Source organism: Erpetoichthys calabaricus, chromosome 6 (assembly GCF_900747795.2).
Source record: "Erpetoichthys calabaricus chromosome 6, fErpCal1.3, whole genome shotgun sequence".
Classification (NCBI taxonomy): Eukaryota; Metazoa; Chordata; class Cladistia; order Polypteriformes; family Polypteridae; genus Erpetoichthys; species Erpetoichthys calabaricus.
The window spans coordinates 43,426,083-43,450,759 of NC_041399.2; the positions used below are offsets into that span (position 1 = coordinate 43,426,083).

A 24,677-nucleotide genomic window follows, 5' to 3' on the forward strand; every position below is an offset into this window, starting at 1 on the left:
ATAATCTGTGAGTAACTTGTGTGTTCTCCTCATATTCATTTCCTCCCCACTTCAAAGGTTACTCTAAATTAACTCATAGCATGTCAGTGTGCTTTGCAATAAACAAGGGTTCCATTCATGTATGGCTTGAGGCACTTACTCCCTAGTTAATCTCTGGGTCCCACCATCCCTTTAATGGCAACAAACAGGTTTAGAACACTGTGTATTGTATTAGTCACTCCTAGAATGCTTATTGATATTCCTCTGTTACCTTTAGGATGCACAGTATTCCATTTGTTCTGTTTATTACCAGGTAGTTTACTATAAAAATTCATTAATGGACCATAACATTTTTGTTTTAGTTTACTACTGAAATTCATACATGCACGATAACATTATAGATAGATAGATAGATAGATAGATAGATAGATAGATAGATAGATAGATAGATAGATAGATAGATAGATAGATAGATAGATAGATAGATAGATAGATAGATAGATAGATAGATAGATACTGTATTAATCACATACTCCAGCAGCAGCATACTGATACAAAAATCAATATTAAATTAAAGAGTAATAAAAATGCACGTAAAAACAGAAAATAACATTGAATAATGTTAATGTTTACCCCCCCCCTGGGTGGAATTGAAGAGTCGCATAGTTTGGGGGAGGAACGATCTCCTCAGTCAGTCAGTGGAGCAGGACATTGATAGCTCGTCTGTCGCTGAAACTGCTCCTCTGTCTGGAGATGATACTGTTTAGTGGATGCATTATTTTCTACTAAAGGTGCACTCTTGCCTAAATATTTTATACTCCTTTCTTCTCTGATGTAACATAGAATTAGATACTCAAACCCATTTAAGTCAACTCAGGATGTTGGGCTTTGCTCCTACTCCAGTAACATTAGCAGATAGTTTTCTCTCACATGTTACTTAACATTAAATTAAAACATGGCACCTGGTGAGCAGATATGGAGGATACCTGAAGCTTTGCACTGATGCTGCTAGTAAGGTAAATTCAAAACATAATACATCATTGGGGCTTACTTTTTATAAAATGAACTTAAATTTAAATTTCATTGTATCCAGTGCTATTAAAGTTAATCTCTTTAATGACCATAGACTTTGCTTATTTGTGTCTGGTCACAGAGTTCATGAAGCCCTACATTATTAATTTACTTTTTATCTAAGGTGACCAACAAAGAAAGGTTCACAGTGCAACATTTTGTTCTTCCTGGACAAGAAAGCATCTTTCCATATAAAGCATCCTTGGTTTCAAAACCCTAATTTTCCTTATATTGTAAAGTTTTTTTCACTTTATTTTAATTTTCTGAAGACTTACTCTTAAGAGCCTGTATCTGAATAATATCAAAAGGGGCTCAGACCTCGAAAACAACAAAAATGCCAGACATCCACAGGTCTGAACTTATTCAGTAGGCTGCACCATCGTAGGCGTACTGCCTGCAGTAACTCAAAATGAGGCTATATTTAAATATAACAAGTTAAAATGTCCAGAAAAGATTAGTGGCCAAATATAAACCTGTGGTCTCAAGGGAAACAACAAATCTGCTTTATATTTACAAAAAATGAATAACAAAAAAGGAATCAGAAACCAATAGAAAGTATGCTACATAGCAAATGCAAGGGTCAAAAGCCAGAGAATCCAGACCAGCATAAAATCAAGAACAGGAATAAATAGTCACAATATGCACTGCTGAAACTGCAGTGAGAATTGCAATTTCTCGCTTTATACAGCTAAGCCAGTCAGTCACCTAGCAACATCATTACGTGGCCCCGCCTTCTTGTGCTCCACATGTTGTGGCTGAGCTCTTTTATATTTTTTTTATACAATTACCTATTTTTTCAGTGTTATTTGGACAGTTTCCTGCATTATTGAATATGTAGATTATTGTTGTATCATTATGAAAATTGTTCACTGGCGTTTTGTGTGTCTGTTGCCATGGCGTGTTATACAGTTGCTAGGGGTGTGTTCTTGAGAGTCACATCATGTTCCATCATTAGAACAACGGTTTATAAATCAGAAGCAGTAGGCAATCATCAATCAAATATTGACCTTTACAGAACAATTTTCTAAGTGTTTCCATATACTGTATCCATCCCGCTATATCCTAACTATAGGGTCATGGGGGTCTGCTGGAGCCAATCTCAGCCAACAAGACAGGAAACAAATCCTGGGCAGGGCACCAGCCCACCGCAGGACACACACACACACCAAGCACACACTTGGGACAATTTAGAATCGCCAATGCACCTAACTTGCATGTCTTTAGACTGTGGCAGGAAACCGGAGTACCCGGAGGAAACCCACGCAGACACGCGGAGAACATGCAAACTCCACGCAGGGCGGACCCGGGTCTCCTAACTGCAAGGCAGAAGCGCTGCCACTGCACCACCCTCTAAGTGTTTCAGGTTCTGATATAAGGCTACAAGTTAACGACTGTATTTTCTGACTATGATTTTAGTTTGCACTCTGGTTTACACAAAAGACAATCTTTGGTTCGGCTTAGTTTCTTTCTCCTGACTTGCCCTTAATTGTCCTTGTGATTTGCCTCTAATCCATCTTGGAAGTACAACGCATATAGGAGACAGGGCTTATAGCAAAGAAAACCAATAAATGTAATGTTAATATAATACAAAATTACACAATATCAATAAAACTCATAATATTAAATCAATAATAACAGAGACAACACAAAATAAAAAACAAAATTAATAACATAATGTGAAAAAAATTATTTGAAAAACAACAAAAAGCCTAAGTAAACATAAAACATACAGGGTACATGAGCCAGTGGATGAAACATGACGGCTGAGGCCAGACCCCAGCTATATCATTTTGGGTGGTCCCACCTCATTAGGCTTCACATATAGGGGACTAAAACCAAAATCATACATTCATAAATGAAAGTAATGAATTCACAATACAATATTCAATAAATAAAACCTACAAAACCTGAAAACAAGAACATGATCAACAGCAAAAATGCAAAACGTTTAAAAGAGAAAAAAAAGATTAAATAACCTAAAAACACACTTGAGGCAGGAAAGAGACCCGAGCTGAAATATAAGAGTAATGCCAAGGGTGCTTCTTTTCAATGTTGTTTTTGCCTTGTTACATGGCCTTTCAAGAATGGCCACCACTGATTTACTTCTGACTAACAGCTCATGCTGGACTAGCTTGTCTCCACTTACTGTATTGTGAAGAATCTAAAGCAAAATGCCACACAGGCTGATACTTTTTTTCTTCTAATAATAGAGTGTGGCATTTTGCTTCCATATTGTCTAGAGACACTGCTATAGAATTTCAGCTGGTAAGAACAGCCTTTATCAAAGGAAGCATATGTTTGTGTGTGCGCTGAAGTATGAGTATTATCTTAGTTCACCCACACAAGTTCCCGCTAGCACATTTTTCCTGGATTTTGCAGTGATTTTTTTTTTCTTTTTTTTTGCACATGCAGGTATAATAATACAACAATGGTTACAATTTTAAACTACATGTCTTTCAAGGTCAAGTACAAGAGATTAAATAGACAAATATGAGTCTCTCTTTGCCTTTCGTGTGCTTTAGTCCATCCCAGAAACTGGGCATCAAATGTTGTGGACTCTTAGGAATGATTTTAAGTTGTAATTGACCTGTAACAAAGAAAGAGTTGGTACCCTAGGATATTGTTCCCATGTTCAACAGACAGAACCTCTTTTGCTGCTTTCAAGAGCTGTCAGTTCCACTTCTTGTAATTAAACATGCATTTATTTTATGGGATAATAAGGAAACACCATTAAAATCCAATTCCTCAGTTTCAATCTGCCGTTAATTAATGACTTCTGGACTCACACTCATCAACTCACACATCAACACTGCAGTCCACCTCTTTCAATGAGTCACAAACTTTACTATTAAATGCAGTAGAAACTTTTACTAAAAAATGATGGGATGTATCTGATCTTCTTCTTGCTTACAACTTACAATGATTACGTTTCTCAGTTAATAAAAATGTAAACTTTCTTTTACTGTAAATACCATCTCACAGTGTATAGTAAGCAAAGCACTGATACAGTACGCTATGGCAGGCAAGGTGAGCACAGGAAGGGTAAGTAACATGTTGACAGGTCTCACAGTGAGCTTTACGATGTGCGGTCTAATGCCTTATCCATGGTGTCACACTGCGGTCACTTGAATAATCAGCCAGCCAGTCAGTCTGCACAGGTAGAACACCGCCGATTTAAAGAGCATTTAACAATAAGTACATGAGGTTGAAACATTAAAAGAATGTATTTGGGATTAGTAGCCAAAAATGGAATACATCCAAAGAGTCAGCCTACGGATGAGTAAGAAAATTAAACTTCATATTAATTAAATCAGATTGGAAGCAAGAGAGAAAAGGTGAGATTTACGCTTGGATGTCAATGCTGACACAATATGTGCTATGTGAGCAGATAGAAACACTGCTTTACAGAGCTCAATGCATGCTTGTAAAGAGACTTTTAATAGTGGGCAGACTGGCATGAAAAGATGTTTTTTTCAACTCTTTTATGCAAGATAATGTGTAATATACTGGCAAATGACTGACATCCTCTACTGTGAAAGTGTAACTGATAAGTATGAACAATTCTGATCACTTTACACTTAGTAAATACCTACTTTCTGTTAATCATCCTTGTTAGTATACATAAGATTATGATTATTCTTGTTATATGTATATTGGTGCCATTTAATGCCTACTGCTGTAACCCTGCCATTTTCTTCAGGGTTAATAAAGTATCTATCTATCTATCTATCTATCTATCTATCTATCTATCTATCTATCTATCTATCTATCTATCTATCTATCTATCTATCTATCTATCTATCTTGAAATCACATATTCTTAGTCATTTGACTATAAAGCTTTAAAAGGGAGCAAAAGGGTCTTATAAATTCAAAGATCCAATCAATTTATTTAAATATACTTTAAATAGAATCGATAATCAATGAAAGGCGATAGATAGATAGATAGATAGATAGATAGATAGATAGATAGATAGATAGATAGATAGATAGATAGATAGATAGATAGATAGATAATATATGCATATTAATCCAATGGATTCATGCTAATTTTTATTACTTTTTTAATTACTTTTCAAGAACAGCTTGCTTTAACTACTCTTAGTTAGTGATGTGCACCATTACAATATAGATCAATAGATATGCAAGACACTATATACTTATAATACAAAAAGCACCAAAGATAGATAGATAGATAGATAGATAGATAGATAGATAGATAGATAGATAGATAGATAGATAGATAGATAGATAGATAGATAGATAGATAGATAGATAGATAGATAGATAGAAATGAGCAACACATAATGTTACATTATATTTATATTATTATAAAAGACAGCTCCTACCTGTGCTAAAACTGAAAGAAAGAAAGAAAGAAAGAAAGAAAGAAAGAAAGAAAGAAAGAAAGAAAGAAAGAAAGAAAGAAAGAAAAATTATTTTACAATTCTCTACTTACCATAACTCTTCACCCCCATGACCCAGAGACATACCAATGATGATGCTCAGCATTCCTACATTGAGTGAGTATGGCTGTGTGCTTGTGCTTGTCCTGAGATGAAGTATCTATTTCTTGTCTTGTTACCAGTGCTTCAGTGGTTTCATAATGGAATCAGTAGGTTCAGAAAATAGATGGAAGGATTGATTATTAGTAGTCACATTAGTATCAGTAGTAGTAGTATAACATTAATACTGTTTTCCCTGATTGTTTTTATTACTTATCAGCAGCATTAGTGCCTGTGGTTTATCATCCTAATCATCATCTGTCCATTCATTCATCCATCCATCCTTCTTGCCAACGCGCTTATCCAGAGCAGGGTTATGGAGCACCTGCAACCTTTTCTGTCATTGGTTGTACAGCAGGAACAACCCCTAGACAGGGTGCCTGTCCATCGTTGGGTGAATATACACACAAATCAGGGGCAAGTTTAGCATTGCCAAATTACCTAACCTCTATGTCTTTGGACTGTGATGAGGAAACTGGAGCACCTGCAGGAAACCTACATGAACATGAAGAGAACTTGCACATCTCCATATTGGGAGTATATAGGGAACACATGGTCTTGAACCCTTGTCTCCTCATTGCAAGGCAGCAGCACTATCATTATTATTTTTATTTTAATTCACAGTTTGTACTGTTTTATCTGTAACACACTGAGTTCCTTAGGTCTTTTTGTCTGATAGTCAAGACTTTATGAAGTATGTGGGCTGTTCAGAGGAGAGCGATCTTCTTCACCTGAGTGGCACTGCTTTATTTTTGAAGACTATTATTATTATTATTATTATTAATATTATTAATATTAATATTATTATTATTATTATTATTATTATTATTATTATTATGAGTAACAATGTAAAACTGAATTTACTTTAGATGATCTTTCTCCTACCTGCTGTATGTTAACATCATGTCAAGCACACTTGATTTGCAGTCTGCATGCTGCTTCCTTGCTAAAAGAGAACATTTTCAAATATGCTGGATGAATGTATAAATGCTTTGGGTATCCCCAGCAGGACTTGGAATTTAATACAAAGGAAAAAATGTCTGATCATCTATTCTGTTTGTCATATTGCTGGCACATGCTTCACTGAGATAAAAAAAATGGGCAGAATGGAAAAAATCTTTTTGTACATTTTATTTAACTCTTTGGCACAATACTCAGAAAATCTTCCGTCACCAAAACACATTCAGAGTGAAGCAAACCATTCACTAATTTGATAGGCTTTACCTTCAAGATGCTGAACAGGTAAAACAGAATCTGGAAAATTAATTGATGAGTGGAACATTATTGAATTGGTACTACGGGTGATCTAAGAGTTACAAGAAAAAGAAAATTACAATGTCAATATACAGTACATATATGTGCTTATGTATGTATACATATGTGTTATCATGTCAAAAAAAGTCTTTATTTATTTAAACTCAACAGGCAATGTAAGGTGTTTTTGAAATGCTTGTATAACTTCAGTACTGTATGCCTGAATATTTAGTTTGATGTAACAGGTATAATGAATGTGACCACTCGAGGGCAGTATGTCTTTGCTGGAATTAACTTTACCTTTGTGAAGCTAATTTTGAAAGCATTAATTCTGCTCATTCATTCTTCTACTAAATAATAGATAGATAAGTAAATAAATAAATAAAACAGATTACAAATTGACAAACCGCTATGTTTGTTGTTTATCCTTGAAATTAATTTTAATGTTAGTTAAATATTAAAATGGCTTTTGCACTTAATGTATATTATGTAATTTAAGGGTGAAGATAATCTTTTAGATAATCTGTATCCTAATTAAGAATTTCCCAGTAACTCAGTTTAATGGTTACGCCTTTGATGGAAACAATGCAACTTACTGAGTAAAGCAGTGGACTGAAAAGCACAAAGCTGACTGAAAGTCACTTAAAGCTTATATCACATTTTGCAAGTTTTCAGTGATTTTCAGTTGTAGCCTTCATTTACATAATTTAAGCGAGTCCGAGACAGTCGTCAATGTGCTCCCATAATATCAGTCGCCTAATGTGACGTGCCCAGTGACTCACTCTAAACTGCTTGTTGCTCACTTCAATGAAATCAAGTTGTCAGGGCAGACTCTGTGTGCATGAGAGCTGACAACCAATGAATGCTCATGCAGATATATAATGCATAGAAAGTAGTGACAAGGGATAAGGACCACGTGTTTTGAACTCACAAACAACAGAGATGCTCATCTATCTGGTGTCTTGTGTTTTATGTACTCAAAAAAAGCGCCAAAACTGCAGCTGAACTCACCACATCTATTAACCTTTTGTAAGGCATTAGGATCCATGAGGCAGCACAGGGGCTGTGGACCTCACAAACAGATAAGAAGCTCCTCTGTTTGGTGTCTTGTGTTTACATACCATAACAGAATAAAAAAAAAGAATTAAAGGGCTGAGACCTGGGTTCACTTCCCGGGTCCTCCCTGTGTGGGACAGGGCATTCATGTTATTACTGACTACAAAATCACATCACATAGTTATGACAGTGATGTCACCCTACTGGATACACTGAATGACTTCTATACATGGTTCAAAGCACTGAATGATGTCTTTGGGAGGAAGGCCCCTGATGCAAGAACTCTATCAAAAAGTCAATCCACACCCAACACTGGACCAGTTCCAAATTTCTCATTATGTGCTCAGGAAATGTGTGGCCCAAATAGAAGTTGTCTCAAAGACATCTTCAACATCTCCCTGAGTCTGGCAGTTGTCTCCACCATCATACTAGTGCTGAAGAACTCAACTGCATCACGTCTTTGACCAGGTTAAATTAAATGCTTCAAGAGGTTATTAATGGGCTGTAAAAGTATTTATTTAAACACAATCTGTCCAAAACATAAAGTATTCTCTAAACATAAGTAAAAATTGGTTAAAATTAAAAATTGTTAATTTTTTTCTTTAAATAGAGATAATTTGACAATTATTATATTGGTTTTGCACACCAGGCATGATGAAGGGACTTCGGACATCAGACACTCTCGCCCAAGCAAGCCAGCTGAGGACAGTCAAGACTCAGCTTGTGCTGTAGAAGCAATCTTCCACAGATCAGCTCTCTTGATTCCGAGCCACCTGTAGGCTTTCACTGCAGAGTGTGTGCTGTTATAGATGAGATCCTCCTTCCTTTTTCCTGAGATGCTGTGTGCAGAGTATGCATTATAGAAAGACTGCCTTGCAAAGCCTCTGCACCCTATTTCCACAGGAATGTACTTGCCTTCCACCTTCCTCTTCTTCCACTCAAATGCCTCATCTAAATGCTCATCCCATGGCAAAGTAAGCTCCAGCATGAGCACAATCTTTGTACTTCCTGATACGAGGGTGGGAGCTAAACATGCCAGCCCAAGTCTATCATAATCTGCCAGTCTTGTGCTGTATTTAGCAATCCTGATGGTGTTTTTGCTACTGGTTTTCTCCAGGTCAAATGAAGTGAATGAATGACCTTGTGGGTCTAGATCTCCAGCCTGCAGTTATGGTACTGCTGATGTTCTCTATCAAGGTCTTCAGTACCTGGTCTTCCTGCCAGTGATATTGACCTTCACCCAAAGGCTTTGGACAGCAGCTCAAAATGTACTCTAAAATTTCTTCACCATGCCCCAGCAGTGCAGATTGGATGGACTTGCGAGGTCATCATACACTGCCTGGACCCAGAACTTAAGGGTGTTATGGTTCTGAACTCCATAGGTAAGTCCACAAGATCTGTCTCTCCACCATGTTTTCCCATCTGGTCAAGGCACTTTGCTGCCTCATCCCCAAGCTCTGCTAGATCGCTTCTCCTCAACCACTGCTCTCACCTCTTCCTGGGCCAGTTGCTGCTACATACAAGACTCAGTGTTTTGTTTCATGTTGGGAAGGCTTTCCTGGATGGCAAAAACTGGCAGCTGCAAGGGAACGACAAAGATGGTACAAAACACTGCTTGGGCTCATATACTGTATGATTTTTGTGCAGTAAAAGAGGTCAGCAGATAAAGAATGCAAGTTTGGGAACATAGGGGCTGCCAGGGTTTGGAATTTCCTGAATGTGCTGTGTGCCCCAAAAGGGCACAAATAGAGGAAACAACATTAGTTTTTAAAGAGAGTGAGAAGGAGAGGGAGAGAGATGGTCTGGTTTGCATGGAAGCATGCAACACTTCCTGGAATGCTACATGGTAGGCAACACAGTAGTACACAAGGATATCTCAGACACTGACAAGACAGAAGGAATGAAGCTAGAAGAAATACATCAGAAAGGAACATATGGGGCTATGCTGTCTCTTTAATGGAGCAGGCATCACTCAGGCAGAGTAGGAGACCTGGTCCTCTGAGTGCATCTGACTACCCAGGGACAACAGGAGCCACTTAAAGCAGTTTTATCCTGGGGCACTTGGAGAAAAATTTTGTACAACCTCTAATGTTGAAAGTGGTTTTGAACTGCATCCCCATTTAGGGGGGCATTTAAAGCCTCCTGATGGCCAGAAGATGATAGAATACAAAATCAAGAGGAAAATGGGCAAATACTCAACTATTATGGCAGGGAGAGGAAGCAGGGTCTAGAGATGAAGGCAGGAGGGGAGCAAGGGTTGTTTTGGTGTGGAGCTGTGGTGAGGTAGTTGGTCAGCCAAGCACTCTGTTAATTAGAGGGAGTCTCAGAAAGAACGGTTGGTTTCTTTAATAGCAATAAAACATTTTATTTTTATTGTACCTTTCTCAAAGCACTTTACAGAAACTCAAAAAACATCAGGGGAATATATAACATTGCATACAAATAATAAAACACTAAATAAAGAAAAATAGAGGATGTACAAAGCATTAATATAGCATAAAAGACAATAAACCAGTATAAATACACTGAAAGATAACCCTGAAAAAAAAACAATTTTTAATACAAACTCACATCATTCTGACCACCTGGACAAAGAGGGTAAACTGAAAGAAGGTTCAAAAAGTCAGAAACAGCTGAACAAAAGAGTTGTGTGTTGTTTTTTAAAGGAATGGATTGACTCTGCTGATCTAATTAACTTAGAGAGGCCGATCCATAGTCTGGGGGTTATAGAGCTGATGGCTATGTCAGCCATATTAGAGTGTTGCACAACAACGCTGCCAGAATTGATCGACCCTAGTGTGCAGAAAGGAGCATAGTAATGGAGGAAGTTACTGATGCAGTCCAGAGCAAAGCCATTAAAATTTGTATGGGATATTAATTGAATTTTTTACTCAATCCTAGGGAGCCATTGAAGGTGAATTAGGATGGGTGTCATGTGCTCACTGTTATTCTTGCAGCAGAATTTTAAACCATCTGCTTAGAATGGGCACCTGCCAGCATGGAGTTAGAGGAGATCAATGTGAGATGTAATAAAACCATGGACAAATTTATCAACATTAGAAAAGAATGAGTGAATGCGGTATATATTACAGAGGTGGAAGTAAGAAAGTTTCTTAATGTTTTCATGTTGATATAACAAGAAAGAGAGGAATCAAAAATGATAACAAGATTCCTAGCAGAAGAATTTCAAGTCTGATGATATCATCACCAAGAGTGACTGAAAAAGAGCTCATTTTCCTAAGCTGAGCTTTACTGCAGTTAGCATGGTTTCAGTTTTGTCGCAGTTTAATTTTAAAGAGTTATCTTACATCCAGGTTTCAATTTCATGGAGGCAAACTGTGAGCTGAAGAAACACTGATGAACTTTCACTTTTAACACTGAAATAGATCTGAGTATCATCTGCAAAAAAAAAAAAAAAAGATAACCCAGTCCAAATCTATGAATAAAATGGCCAAGGGGAAGCATGTAGATACAGAAGAGCAGAGGGCAGAGGACAGAACCCTGAGGAACTCCTTGTGTGACTGGTGCTGAGCTGGACCTGCTAGTGCCAAGACTAACAAATGCTTGCCTATCAATCAGATAGGACTTAAACTACTGGAGGGCAGTGCCAGAGATACCTAGAATGTTCTGCATTCTGGATAGTAGAATATCATTTGCGACAGTATTGAATGCTGCATTAAGGTCTAACAGAATTTATATGCTGGTTTGCCTAACGTCTGCTGCCGTAAGCAAATCATTAGTTAGTTGAAGCAGAGCAGTTCCACAGCTGTGCTGAGCTCTGAAACCAGACTGAAAGGGCTCCATTACAAATTAAGTAATTAATAAGTTGGGAGGCCACAACACACTCGAGAACTACTGACAGAAAACCTAAGTGAGAGAGAGGACAAAAATTGTTCAGATTGTCAGTACCAAGACCAGACTTTTTTCATGCTGGGGTTACAGAAGCGATTTTCAAAGTAGCTGGCACAGAGTCGGTGTCAAGAGATGTATTTATTATTGTTGTAACAGTCAGGATTATGGCATGAAGGCAGGATTTGATAAGTGTGGTGGGAATGGGGTTCAGTACACAAGTAGTGGGCTCATCTTACAGAGCAGGTTATTAATAAATGAATAAATAAACTGGTGAGAATTTGGAAAAGGAGCTGCATGGAGAGGGAAGACAGAGAAAAAATTTTAAAGGAAGATGGATTTGGGTTACCTGATTTACTAAGGTTTTTAATTGTATCAAAGAAAAAGTCAAGACATTTTTCACAGTCTTCAGTGGAGGAGGTGATTGGGCCAGAAACAGGTTGAAGTAGTTTATTAACTACAGAGAACAAAACCCTTGGGTTATCATGTCCATGCTAGTGTGTATTCTTGGCAGCAGTTAATGCATTTCTGTAAGTCTTCTGGTGGTCGGAGAAAGCACAGTGAGGCCAGTCTTACATGACATTTCATAGATTGTAATTCAGAATTGTATCATGGAGCTGAGCATTTAAAAGAAACCTTGTGTTTTAAAGTAGCTGTTATATAACTTTGTACTTTGCGCTCTCCTTATTTTGCATCCCTCCAGTGTAGTCTTAATTAAGATAACCTTTTTAAACTTTTCTGGTCTCCTTTCTGAGAGCGGAATTATTTTGCAACGTGCATGCTTAGGTCATCTACTGACGGCTATTAAGGGAAAGGTTAAAAACATTTGGACATGAGCGTCAGTATGCTAAGAACCAAGTTACCCAAACTGTTTTATAACATCCATCTATCCATCCATTATCCAACCCACTATATCCTAACTACAGGGTCACGGGGGTCTGCTGGAGCCAATCCCAGCCAACACAGGGAACAAGGCAGGAACAAATCCCGGGCAGGACGCCAACCCACCGCAGTATTTTATAACATTCCAATAATTATTTACCGCTCTATAGTTGATCTTTCTGATCATAAAATAGGTAATTACAATAGCAATTGATGAGAATAATTCATAATTAATTGCAGAATTACAGTATTTGATGGTTCCTCTACAGTGCCTCTTTCTCTTGCACGATTTGGCTCATAAACTAATCAGCACATTGTAATCTCATAAAAGGCTTAAGTTTTGTGTCTGATATTTTTCCGTCCATCTGCTTCAGCTCTAGACCATCCTCAAGAAATTGTGACACACAGACACACACACCACCTATCATCAAGATATCAACGTTTTCGGTGTCAGAGGACCCTAAAACGTTGAGATCTGTCGCAAACCAGGCATCAAAATTTTTGTCGAATCTAAAGCTTTCGCTACTCCCCCATAGATGATAGGTTATGGGGGTCGCAAAGCAAAAACTATATAAGCATTCCAAATCTTATTTCTGTACTTTCCTGAAGCCCTTTTGGCAGCATTTACAGCTTTGACTCTTCTTGGGCAAGTCTCTTCAAGCATTGCACATGAATTTGGGCAGTTTATCACACTCTTCCTGGCAGATACTCTCGAGCTCAGTCAAATTGGATCTGAAAACTGCCATCTTCAGGTCTCTTCACACATGTTCTAGGGGGGTTTAAGCCTGAGCTTTGGCTGGGATACTCAGGTACAAGTGAAGGACCTCTCCACAGTCCAGTCCATGAATGTCTTGACTGTATGCTACAGGTCATAGTTGTTCTGAACGGTGAGTTGTTGCCCCAGTCTGAGGTTGCTTGCAGTCTGGAGCAGGTTTTCCTCAAGGACCTTGCTGTATTTGGCTGCATTCTTCTTTCTTTCACTTCTGACAAGTCTCCCTGTCCCTGCTGATGAGGAGCAGACCCATAACATAAAACAGCCACCACCATGCTTCACTGTAGGGATGGTGTTAGGCAGGTCATGAGCATTGCCTAGTCTTCACAGACATAGTGCTTGGAGTTCTGCCCAAAGAGTTAAATGTTTGTCTAATTAGAACAGAGAATCTTTTCCTTCAATGTTCTCAGAGTCTTTTAAATACCATCATATTGCTTTTAATCGAGAGTGGCTTCCATCTAGCCAATCCACCATAAATACCTGATTGGTGGAGTCCTGCTGAGATGGTCACCTTTGTGACAGGTTCTCTTATCTCAGCAGAGGACTTTTGAAGCTCTGTTATCATGGCCCTTGGGTTCTTAGTCACCTCCTTGACCAAGATCCTTCTACAGTCTGGACAGTCCTAGTGGTTCCAGACCTTTTCCATTTCATAATTATTGATGGCATTCTGGTCCTGGGAACACTCAACACTTGTCTTAATTTCTGCCTCATCAGTTTTATTAGAGAGGTCTACGGAGAGTCCCCTGGGCTTCATGACTTGGTTTCTGTCCTGACATGCACTGTGAATTGTGCAACCCTACATACACAAGTGTGTGACTTTCTAAACGATGTCCAATCATTTCAGTTTGCCGCCGGTCAACTCCAATCAAGCTCCAGACGCATCTCAGGGATAATTAAAGCAAACAGGATGCACCTGACCACAATCTGGAGCTCCACGGCAAAGGGTCTGAAGACTTACAGAAATAAGGGATTTCAGTTTTTGATTTTTAATAGACCTGTAAACATGTTTTCACTTTGTCATTATAGGTTATTGAGTGTAGATAAATGACAAAGTTATTTTTGTAAAATTAAATCTACAACACAATAAAGCGTGCAGAAAGTCACAGCATCTGAAAACATTCTGAATTTACAAGGTCATTAGTAATTTTAGTTTTAGCACTGATTTACTGATCTTTTTTTTTTCAATATTAGCAGTTTTAAAATTCAAATACAAGTCAGCAATAGTTTCTTCATCCATTTTCTTTCATGACAGAGACTAAGAAGCCAATCACTACAAGACAACTCACCACGTTAGTCACTTCCAGATAACATGTCTACAATGGAAGTCACACATTCACCTTTTCTTAATTATTATTTTTCCAAAAAGAAAATATGACAATTTGTAATGCTGCAATAATTTAAGTGTGATTTTCTGACATTGCATTAAAAAGGATTATTTCTTATGTAAAAAGAAGCTTGATGTTTTTCTCAAGTATGCAAAAGGGGATTTAAATTTTGAAGGATTAGGAGTAAGTGTAGTTTAAGCTAATTAAGATACAGTATATGGTCTGGTATATGGAATCAGTATTAAACAACAACAACAACATTTATTTCTATAGCACATTTTCATACAAACAATGTAGCTCAAAGTGCTTTACATGATGAAGAAAGAGAAAAAAGACAAAATAAATAAGAATTAAAATAAGGGATCACTAATTAACACAGAATAAAAGTAAGGTCCAATGGCCAGAGAGGACAGAAAAAAACAAAAAAAAATCTGCAGGGGTTCCGAGACCACGAGATCACCCAGCCCCCTCTAGGCATTCTACCTAACATAAATTACCTCAATCAGTCCTCATTGTATTCAGGGCCCTCATGGAAGAATTTGATGATGACGGTCATGTGGACTTCTGGCCTTTAATCCTGCAATGTATGGACATCACTGTACTTTGATTAGGTGATGGTGGTGCAGGTCGCCACCACAGAAAACTGAAAAAAGAACAGAAGAGAAAGTAGGGATTAGTATGGATTTTCAATATGAATACCATGAATAATAATGATAATTACTTGAATATACAGAGCATCAGGATTAAACTAAGATGAAGCTATGAGAAAGCCATGTTAAAGTAATGTGTTTTCAGCAGTTTTTTAAAGTGCTCCACTGTATTAGCCTGGCGAATTCTTATTGGCAGGCTATTCCAGATTTTAGGTGCATAACAAGAGAAGGCCGCCTCACCACTTCTTTTAAGTTTAGCTCTTGGAATTCTAAGCAGACACTCATTTGAAGATCTAAGGTTATGATTTGGAGTGTAAGGTGAGAGGCATTCTGAAATATAAGATGGAGTGAGATTATTTAAGGCTTTGTAAACCATAAGCAGGATTTTAAAGTCAATTCTGAATGACACAGGTAACCAGTGTAGTGACATGAGAACTGGGGTGATGTGCTCGGATTTTCGTTTCCGAGTTAAGATTCTAGAAGCTGCATTCTGCACTCATTGCAATTGATTGATGTCTTTTTTGAGTGGTCCTGAGAGGAGTGTGTTACCGTAATCTAGTCGACTGAAAACAAAAGCGTTAACTAATTTCTCAGCATCTTGCAATGTTATTAGAGATCTAACTTTTGCTATATTTCTTAAGTGAAAAAATGCTGTCCTAGTAATCTGATTATATGTGATGTAAAGCAATTAGGGGAACTGGAGCAAGTCCTGGGTAAAGTTTAAAACAGAAAAGTGGACTTCACTTTAATATGTATCATCCTAACTGATCATAAACACCACATAAAGTTCTCAAACCCACTTTATTCAGTTTAAGTTGGTGGGTGATGAGGCAGAGCCTACTGGCAGTACTGGGCACATATCAGGAACAGAAGGCATCACGTAGCCAAGTCACACTCACACTTTGGTTTTAATCAACTGTTAGTCTGCGCTACGTATTAGGAAAAACGATGCAGATTTGTAGGGAATAAGCAAACTGTACATGGTCAATGGCAGGGCTCAGGAGTTAAATGTAGGACACCAGATCTCAGCTATGCCACCCTGATTATTTATTATTATTTTTATAATTATTAAAGTTGTTCACAGATTAAATAAAGCTGCCAACACTTAATATCAACTACGAATTAAATCTAAATGTATTTGCCACCATCTTCCAGTTTTGCTAGTAATGTTTTCATTAAATAGATCCAATATTCACTAAATAATCATACAAGTGGGAAAATGTTGTGAGCCTGTAAAGTGGAGTGTCTCCTTACTGTACATTTTTTGCCATGTCTTGTACAGTATATTATATATACTATTTATATATATATATATTATTATATATGTACAACTTGTATATTATATACCGTATATACATACATAAACACATGTTCTTGTTCCCAGAATCTCTGTAACTTTCTGCTTTTACTGTGTTTTTAATTCAGTTGCATTGTTTTGTCTTCCACTGTAATATTTTCTATCGTTTATTTCTATCTTTTTACTTGTTGTTGCTGCTCTCGTGTTTTGTCTGCTCTGAAAAAATGTATGAGAAAACACAAAAAGCACTTTACTTGTAAGTCCGAGTCAGACTCTGCACCCCATCCTGTATTTTAATCGAGAAGAGGAAGAGCACAGAGCAAACAGCCTCATGTTAATTTGAACTTCTAAGTAAAGGAAGTAGGCTTTGTTTTGATTTCTTTGTAAGCATTTGATTTATCTGTCAACAGGCAGCGGTACTCTGTTCAAACACTGGTGGTGGCAGCGTTGCTTGGTGATGCCATCACTTTCAAAGTATGTTGAGAAATTTATACATAGTGTGTTCATGTGTTCCATTACTCATATTGTTTTACACTGTCATTTTTTCTTTTATCGAGAATAACAATTAAATCTGATATAGCATTATTGCCTTTTCTGTTAGGTATGGAGCTGATTTAGCTGTAAACCTCAGAACAACAGGAATCCATCCATAACACCAAACCCAGTCCCTGATCTCCCAGTCAGCTACAATGTAAAACAAACAGGCAAGGACCCAAGGTAATCCAGGTAATTAGATTTGCATGTCTGACAAAGTTTAACAATTGATCAAGCTATTGGAAATAAATACATTGCTCATGGTTTTACAGTGCTTTTACACAATTTGTAACTTGTATACTAGAATGTATAGCCACACAATGACGTGCAAAATACATAGATATTTTTTATGTATTGAGACTGAATTAGCAGCATTGTGGTTTGTAGTTCAACCACTTGGGAATTATACAGCTTCAAACGTAACCCTCAGAATACGGCTATAACACAATCAAGAAACTGGGGAGAGCAAAATACAAAATGCAACTATGAGTGAAATAAGTAAACAGAAAAAAACAAAACACAAGTAACTGAGAATTAAGAAGACCAAGAAAACCAAACCCAAGCCTGAATGTAAGACAATGAAGAAAACAACTGGACGAAACACAAGATTTAACTATTATGAAACTAAAAAGACAAGTGGACCAAATTATAAAATACATCTTTCAGGTAATTAATAAAACAAGAGGATGGAGTGGGTAAGAAGAGGAAGAAGAAAAAGTGGGTAACTGACGTTATATATTATCTAAAATTGGAAAAAAATCATATTCTCATCAGTGGTGTAGCTAGGGGTGGGCAGAGGGGGCAGTCTGCCCCGGGGCGGCACATTTTTGGGGGCAACATTATTAGCCAAAAGGCTCAGTACAATTTGTGTGTAAGAAGTATAAATGAAAAAAGTAAAATTCTCTGATTATTATCCACAAATGCTTCAAAAATAAATTTTCAGACTGTCCTTTTGTAACAACATCAGACATAGCCATTTAAATTTATGAGGCAATAACAAAAATAAACATAAACATTACACCGATAATAATTTCTAGGAAAATAAACAACAAATTTAAAATGTATTATTTCGTTTAGTTATCAATCCAAATACGTTCTTGTTCTGTGCAGAAAACATCCCCACCCATCACTTGTACACTACACTGGTTCTGGTTTTCACAGCGTAATTATATTAAACTAATAATTAGAACACGACTTGTCAGTGTGTCTGTACTATCCATCTATTTTCCAACCCGCTATATCCTAACACAGGGTCACGGGGGGTCTGCTGGAGCCAATCCCAGCCATCACAGGGCGCAAGGCAGGAACAAATCCCAGGCAGGGCGCCAACCCACCGTGGGACACACACACTAGGGACAATTTAGGATCGCCAATGCACCTGATCTGCATGTCTTTGGACTGTGGGAGGAAACCGGAGTACCTGGAGGAAACCCACGCAGACACGGGGGGAACATGCAAACTCCACACAGTGAGGACCCGGGAAGCGAACCCAGGTCTCCTTACTGCGAGGCGGCAGAGCTACCACTGTGAAAAGCTTACAGCACTCGGGGTTCCCGGGTGGTCTCCCATCCAAGTACTGGCCGAGCCCGAACATGTTTAGCTTCCAAGATCAGATGAGATCGGAAGCTTTCACACTGGTATGGCCGTTGTTGTTTTTTTGTTAGTTTTTGCACACCCCTTGGGGTCAGAGTGCAGGGTCAGCCATTGTACAGCGCCCCTGGAGCAATTACAGGTTAAGGGTCTTGCTCAAGGGCCCAGCTGAGTAGGATCTCTTTTGGCAGTGACAGGGATTCAAACCGGCAACCTTCAGGATACCAGCGCAGATCCTTAGCCTCAGAGCCACCACTCCACCCCGTTTGTACTATATTCTTGTTAGTTGATGCTTGTAAATAATTATATGTGAAAAATGATTGCTGTTTCTCTATATATGAATACATCTCTGCAAAATTTATCTTAATTTTTCTCTATACGTCATTTTAATTTTCTATTTAAATAGGTTAACATATTCAGATATTTTGAAGGGGGTCAAATTGAAGCACCACAACGCCCCGAGTGGCACGAACTCGAGCTACACCATTGATTCTTGCTTAGAGGATTTGTACAAAACTTTTCTGATCAATAAAACTTTAGAAATGCATTTAAAGCATTGAGGAAGCAGGTTTATCTCCCCTCTTTTTTTATTCTATTAATTTTTATTCATTTTTTTAAGTACATATTTTTACTATTATTAAATTTTTATTCTGCTGACCTGCTCTCTTTCTCATGGGTGGGGGTCGATTTGTTTCAAACCTACTTTTGTTAAACTTGACTTCCTTGAATGGAATGTTAATTGATTTTAATAAAATTTATAAAATGTTAAAAAAAAGAAAACAAGAGGACAAGCCTTAAACATAACAATTAAGGAATTAAGAAACCAGCAGGAAAAAAAACACAAAATCCAACAATTAGGGTATGAAAAAATAAGATGAGAAAATGAAATGAAGTAAACAAGAGGACAATGTTTAATAAAATTAAGGAAAAAAAAAGGTCAGTTTCCACAAGAAGACCATGAGTAGAATTAAGAGCACATGGGGGCAGAAAGTAGAATAATTCAGTGAAAAAGGAAAAAGGGGACAAAACCTTAAAACTGAGCCATAAAAGAGTTAATTTGAGAGGATAAAATCCCTAAAAAAAATCACAAAAGAAAAGAAGACCAAAACCCAAACCAATGTCACTGAGTTGGACAAACTCCTTCATGGCTCTCTAACGCTGCGCTCACGTGCCGTGGGAGTTTTCAGAGTGCCTAACTGTGATACTTCACCATCTCACTTCATGTGAAATTCCAGTAAGATTTCTGGGTGAAACACAAGGTTGCTGTTGCTACTTGGTCCACAAAAAAACAAACAAACAAATTAACAAACAAATAAATAAATAAAAATAAAAGAACCAAAAGATTAGCTTAATTTTTTAAGTGACTGTAAGAGCAAAATGAGGGCATTTAAAGTATATTGCATTACTTCAAATATCATTCAACCACAAGAAAAATAATTTTTAGCTGATCAGGATAATTATTTCATTTTACATTATTGGCAGAGATGAAAGGTCAGTGTTATGTCCATCCATTCATTATCCAACCCACTATATCACAGGTGTCGAACTCCAGTCCTCAAGGGCCACAGTGGCTGCATGTTTTCATTCTAACCATCTACTTCATTAATGAGCCATTTTTACTGCTTATTAACTTTTTTTGCTTTAGTTTTAATTAACTTGACTCAGGCCCCTTAATTGTTTCTTTTTCCTTAATTAGTAGCCAAACAATAATGAGACATCAAACAAGCCACCATATGACCAGCTCACCTGTGCCCATCACACAATATCTGAAAATAAATAAAGGTGAAGGTCTCAGTAAGGTTGATCTCTCAGGTCACCAAAACATTTTGAAAATGTTCTTAGAAAAAACAGAAAAATCAACAAATTTGGAAATGTCTGCTGTGGCAGAATGAGAGCAGCAACAAGCCATGGAATTAAATAACGGGCTTAATTAAGAATCAGCTTCTCATTAAGAGACTGTTTGGAGTGAAATTGGTTGGAGTTTGAAATCCCAGTTTAGCTGGTCATCTGTTGGCTCATTTCACGTCTCATTTCTGTTTGGCTGCCATTTAATGAAGAAAGGAATCAATTCAGAGGACTGACTCCTTAAAAACAGGGCGATTGAAATGAATGGAAAAGGAGTTAATTAGCAGTGAAAACTGCTCACTGATTAGGAAAAGGGCTAGAATGAAAACCTGTAGCCACTGCAGCCCTGGAGTTCGATAACCCTGCGCTATATCCTAACTACAGGGTCACAGGGGTCTGCTGGAGCCAATCCCAGCCAACACAGGACACAAGGCAGGAAACAAACCCCAGGCATGCACGCACACACACACACACACACACACCAAGCACACACTAGGATCGCCAATGCACCTAACCTGCATGTCTTTGGACTGTGGGAGGAAACCAGAGTACCCAGAGGAAACCCACACAGACATGGGGAGAACATGCAAACTCCACACAGGGTGGACCCGGGAAGTGAACCTGGGTCTCCTAACTGCGAGGCAGCAGTGCTACTCACTGCGCCACTGTGCCACCCCAGTGTTTTTTCATATTTTCAATTCAAGTATTGTTTTCTCTGAATTGTCTGAGTCCTGGCTTCCACTTCAAGGGACATGCGCATGAGAATTCCATCTGAGAAACATATCATTCTCTTCTGTCCAATAACACATGAATGCAGCATAAAATGTAATGTTTTTAGTGGAACAGGCTGTAATTACTAAGCAAAAAATATACTTTGTGAGTAGCAGAGAAGTCTTTCACTTAGGAGTCGATAGGAGAGCAGTCTGAGGTGTTAGTAGAGTCAGTACACACACTTTACTCCATATGTTTCTTAACATGCCTTGTAGTGAACCAGAATTGAAGTTTGGCATGAGTCAAACATAGAACTTCTTTCGCTATCTATCTATCTATCTATCTATCTATCTATCTATCTATCTATCTATCTATCTATCTATCTATCTATCTATCTATCTATCTATCTATCTATCTATCTATCTATCTATCTATCTATCTATCTATCTATCTATCTATCTATCTATGGTCATAAAAGCCACAGATACTATAAAAGGACATCCTTTGAAAAGAGTAGGGTGTATTCCGATGACCAGGCTAAATTGCCCACCACAGCCTAATCATTCTGGCCTCCTGATCATCCCTTGTTTCTAAATGGCTGTCACTTGCACCAGTTCACCACCTAACAGCTAATGTGTGGTAAACATGGCACAAAGGGGCTTCCATCACATCATCCAGGTGGATGCTACCTGTTAGTGGTGGTTGAGGTGGCTCCCATCTATTTAAGCACTTTGACTAGTTAGAAAAACACTATATAAATGTAAAGAATTATTAAATTATTATCTATTTGAGCCTAATTATTATTATACTGGTGTTTGTCTCAGTTTTTTTGAAGGGTTCAAGGGACAGGAGTATAGAAACAGGACTTTGGTGCACCTCAGGTAAAATGATATAAGATAGTTTTGCTTCTCTCTGTGCCAGAGAGCTGCAATGTGTTGCAGGCTGACCAGACACGCCAGTAAGAATTTCACTCTACTTAGTATATGTGACTTTACTACTGCTACTATTACTACTACTATTGCCACTTTATCATACTGTAGTTCCAAACCACATTCATTTGTCAAGCCTTATTTATTTATTGTGGTGCGGAGTGGTGGCTCTGAGGTTGGGATCTGCACTGGCATTCGGAAGGTTGCCGGTTTGAATCCCATAAATGCCAATAGGGACTCTGCTCTGTTGGGCCCTTGAGCAAGACTCTTAACCTGCAATTGCTGAGCACCTTGAGTAGTAAAAAAAGCGCTATATAAATGCAAAGAATTATTATTATTAAAAATACAACCTGATATTTATGGAATTGAATCACCACAAATGACTATTTTCTATTTTCAGGCCTTACAGGCTGAAATACTTTGTTTAAAAGTAGACCAGGTCAGCTTGGAACAATTTCCTTTCTGTATTATTTTGACGACAAAAACAACAATGTAAAGGTCATACATCTGACAGCAGAGTTACCAATTAATGCCTAAACACATGCAACTACAGAATGGAAAACTGTCCAAGACTATGAGTGTATATAGTGTGAGTGTATATTCATATACATTTATACACACATTGCATTTTTGTGTTGTATTTTTGCTAGTTATTCTGATGAGTCATGCAAGTACATATTTCATTGTACTGTGTAATCATGACAAAAAAAAATAGACTTGATTTTTAATGTTTAAAAACATGACATCAAACAAATGCAACAAAGCCAATGAAATATACAGTACTGTACATAAATATAAAAAGTAAAATATAGGAAAACTCCAAAATTTTCTTAAGCCACTGTAAATGATGACTACAACAGAGTTAACCTGAGTTGAACTCCACTCACTTTCCAATGGAGTCTGAAATAGATTGATGGTATTAAAAGTATTATGGTGTGAGTGCCACGAAGGAAGGACAGGCAGCCAGGAGGCCAAAATGGAAGGAGTATGCATACAAGGCCACTGGGAGCAGTTCACTCCCCCATACAACAGGTGGCAGTATTCCTCAGAGCTGGATCACTTTACAACACCTGCATGGCAGCATTGGAATTGGAGTCCAGAGACTTAGCCCTGTCAAGGTCTTTGGGAACTGCCAGATGGGGCTGTTGGGGGAGAACTGCCTTGATTTGTGAACGACCTCGAAACAGTTTCTGGGATGACTTTAAAAGAAAGCTGCACTTGGATGAGTCAGAGTCGAGAGGCAGCAGTCAACTAGGAGGATGGAAGGAGGAAGAATTTGTTTTGTATTGCAGTTCATTCATTGATCATTACATTGGTGATTGTTTAAAGGTGTCTTAGGGAAAATAAACATCTTTTATTTTATCCTAAAATCATGTCGGACATTACTGTGTCTGTGGTTTGAGGCTCAGTGGTGCCCCCGGTAGTCACAATGGATACAGTCAAAAAAGATCACAAAACAATCAGATCATCGTAGCATAAATGTTTACATTCCATAAATACAAAAATGTGAGTCAGTGCATTGTCTTCTTATCACTTAATAACAGAAACAACCTATTTTATTACTCTTAGTTTAAAAAGAGAAATGCCTACGTAGGTTAGAAGCTGGTTTGAAAAATAGTGTGCTACAATGTGGATTGAAGTGCTACAATGGAAGAACCTTTAGTCAATGCACATTTAAACCTGACAACAGGACCTGCAGCTATCAAAGTCCTCCTGAAACACATACGCACAATAAGCAATTAACTAAGCCAATGTAAATTAAATATCACTAGTAAAACAATGTGCGACCATTACATCAAGAGACCTAAATGTGTAAGGCAAACTACTCACTCACCAGCTAAATATTCTTTAATACAATTTATGTAAGTTATATTTGTCGAGGTATTTTTTTCCCTAAACATCAACCACTTAGGTTAATTTGGTGCTCTGATCTGTCAAATGTGAGTGAGTGTGCCCTTACATGGACTGCTATCCCGTCCATAGTAGGTTTAAAGTTAACACCTTTTACAGATTTGGAGCCTCTGGAACTTAGTGACAGTATAAGGGAATAATCAAGATCAAAAAATTTAACAAAAGAACGAATGAGTATAAATATAAAAAAATACTGCTTATGGTTTACAAAGCCTTAAATAATCTCACTCCATCCTATATTTCAGAATGCCTTTCGCATTACACTCCTAATTGTAACTTTAGATCTTCAAATGAGTGTCTACTTATAATTCCAAGAGCTAAACTTAAAAGAAGTGGTGAGGTGGCCTTCTTCTGTTATGCACCTAAAATCTGGAATAGCTTACCAATAAAAATTCACCAGACTAATACAGTGGAGCACTTCAAAACACTGCTAAAAACACATTATTTTAACATGGCTTTCTCATAACTTCATTTTAGTGTAACCCTGATATTCTGTATGTGCATTTAATTATTATTTA

General features: G+C 37.7%; 1 pseudogene; it reads right to left on the reverse strand.

Annotated features, from left to right (window-relative positions):
• Positions 1-18,705: 18,705 nt before the first annotated feature.
• Positions 18,706-18,824, reverse strand: LOC114654000 (uncharacterized; annotated as a pseudogene).
• Between the last annotated feature and the right edge of the window lie 5,853 nt (positions 18,825-24,677).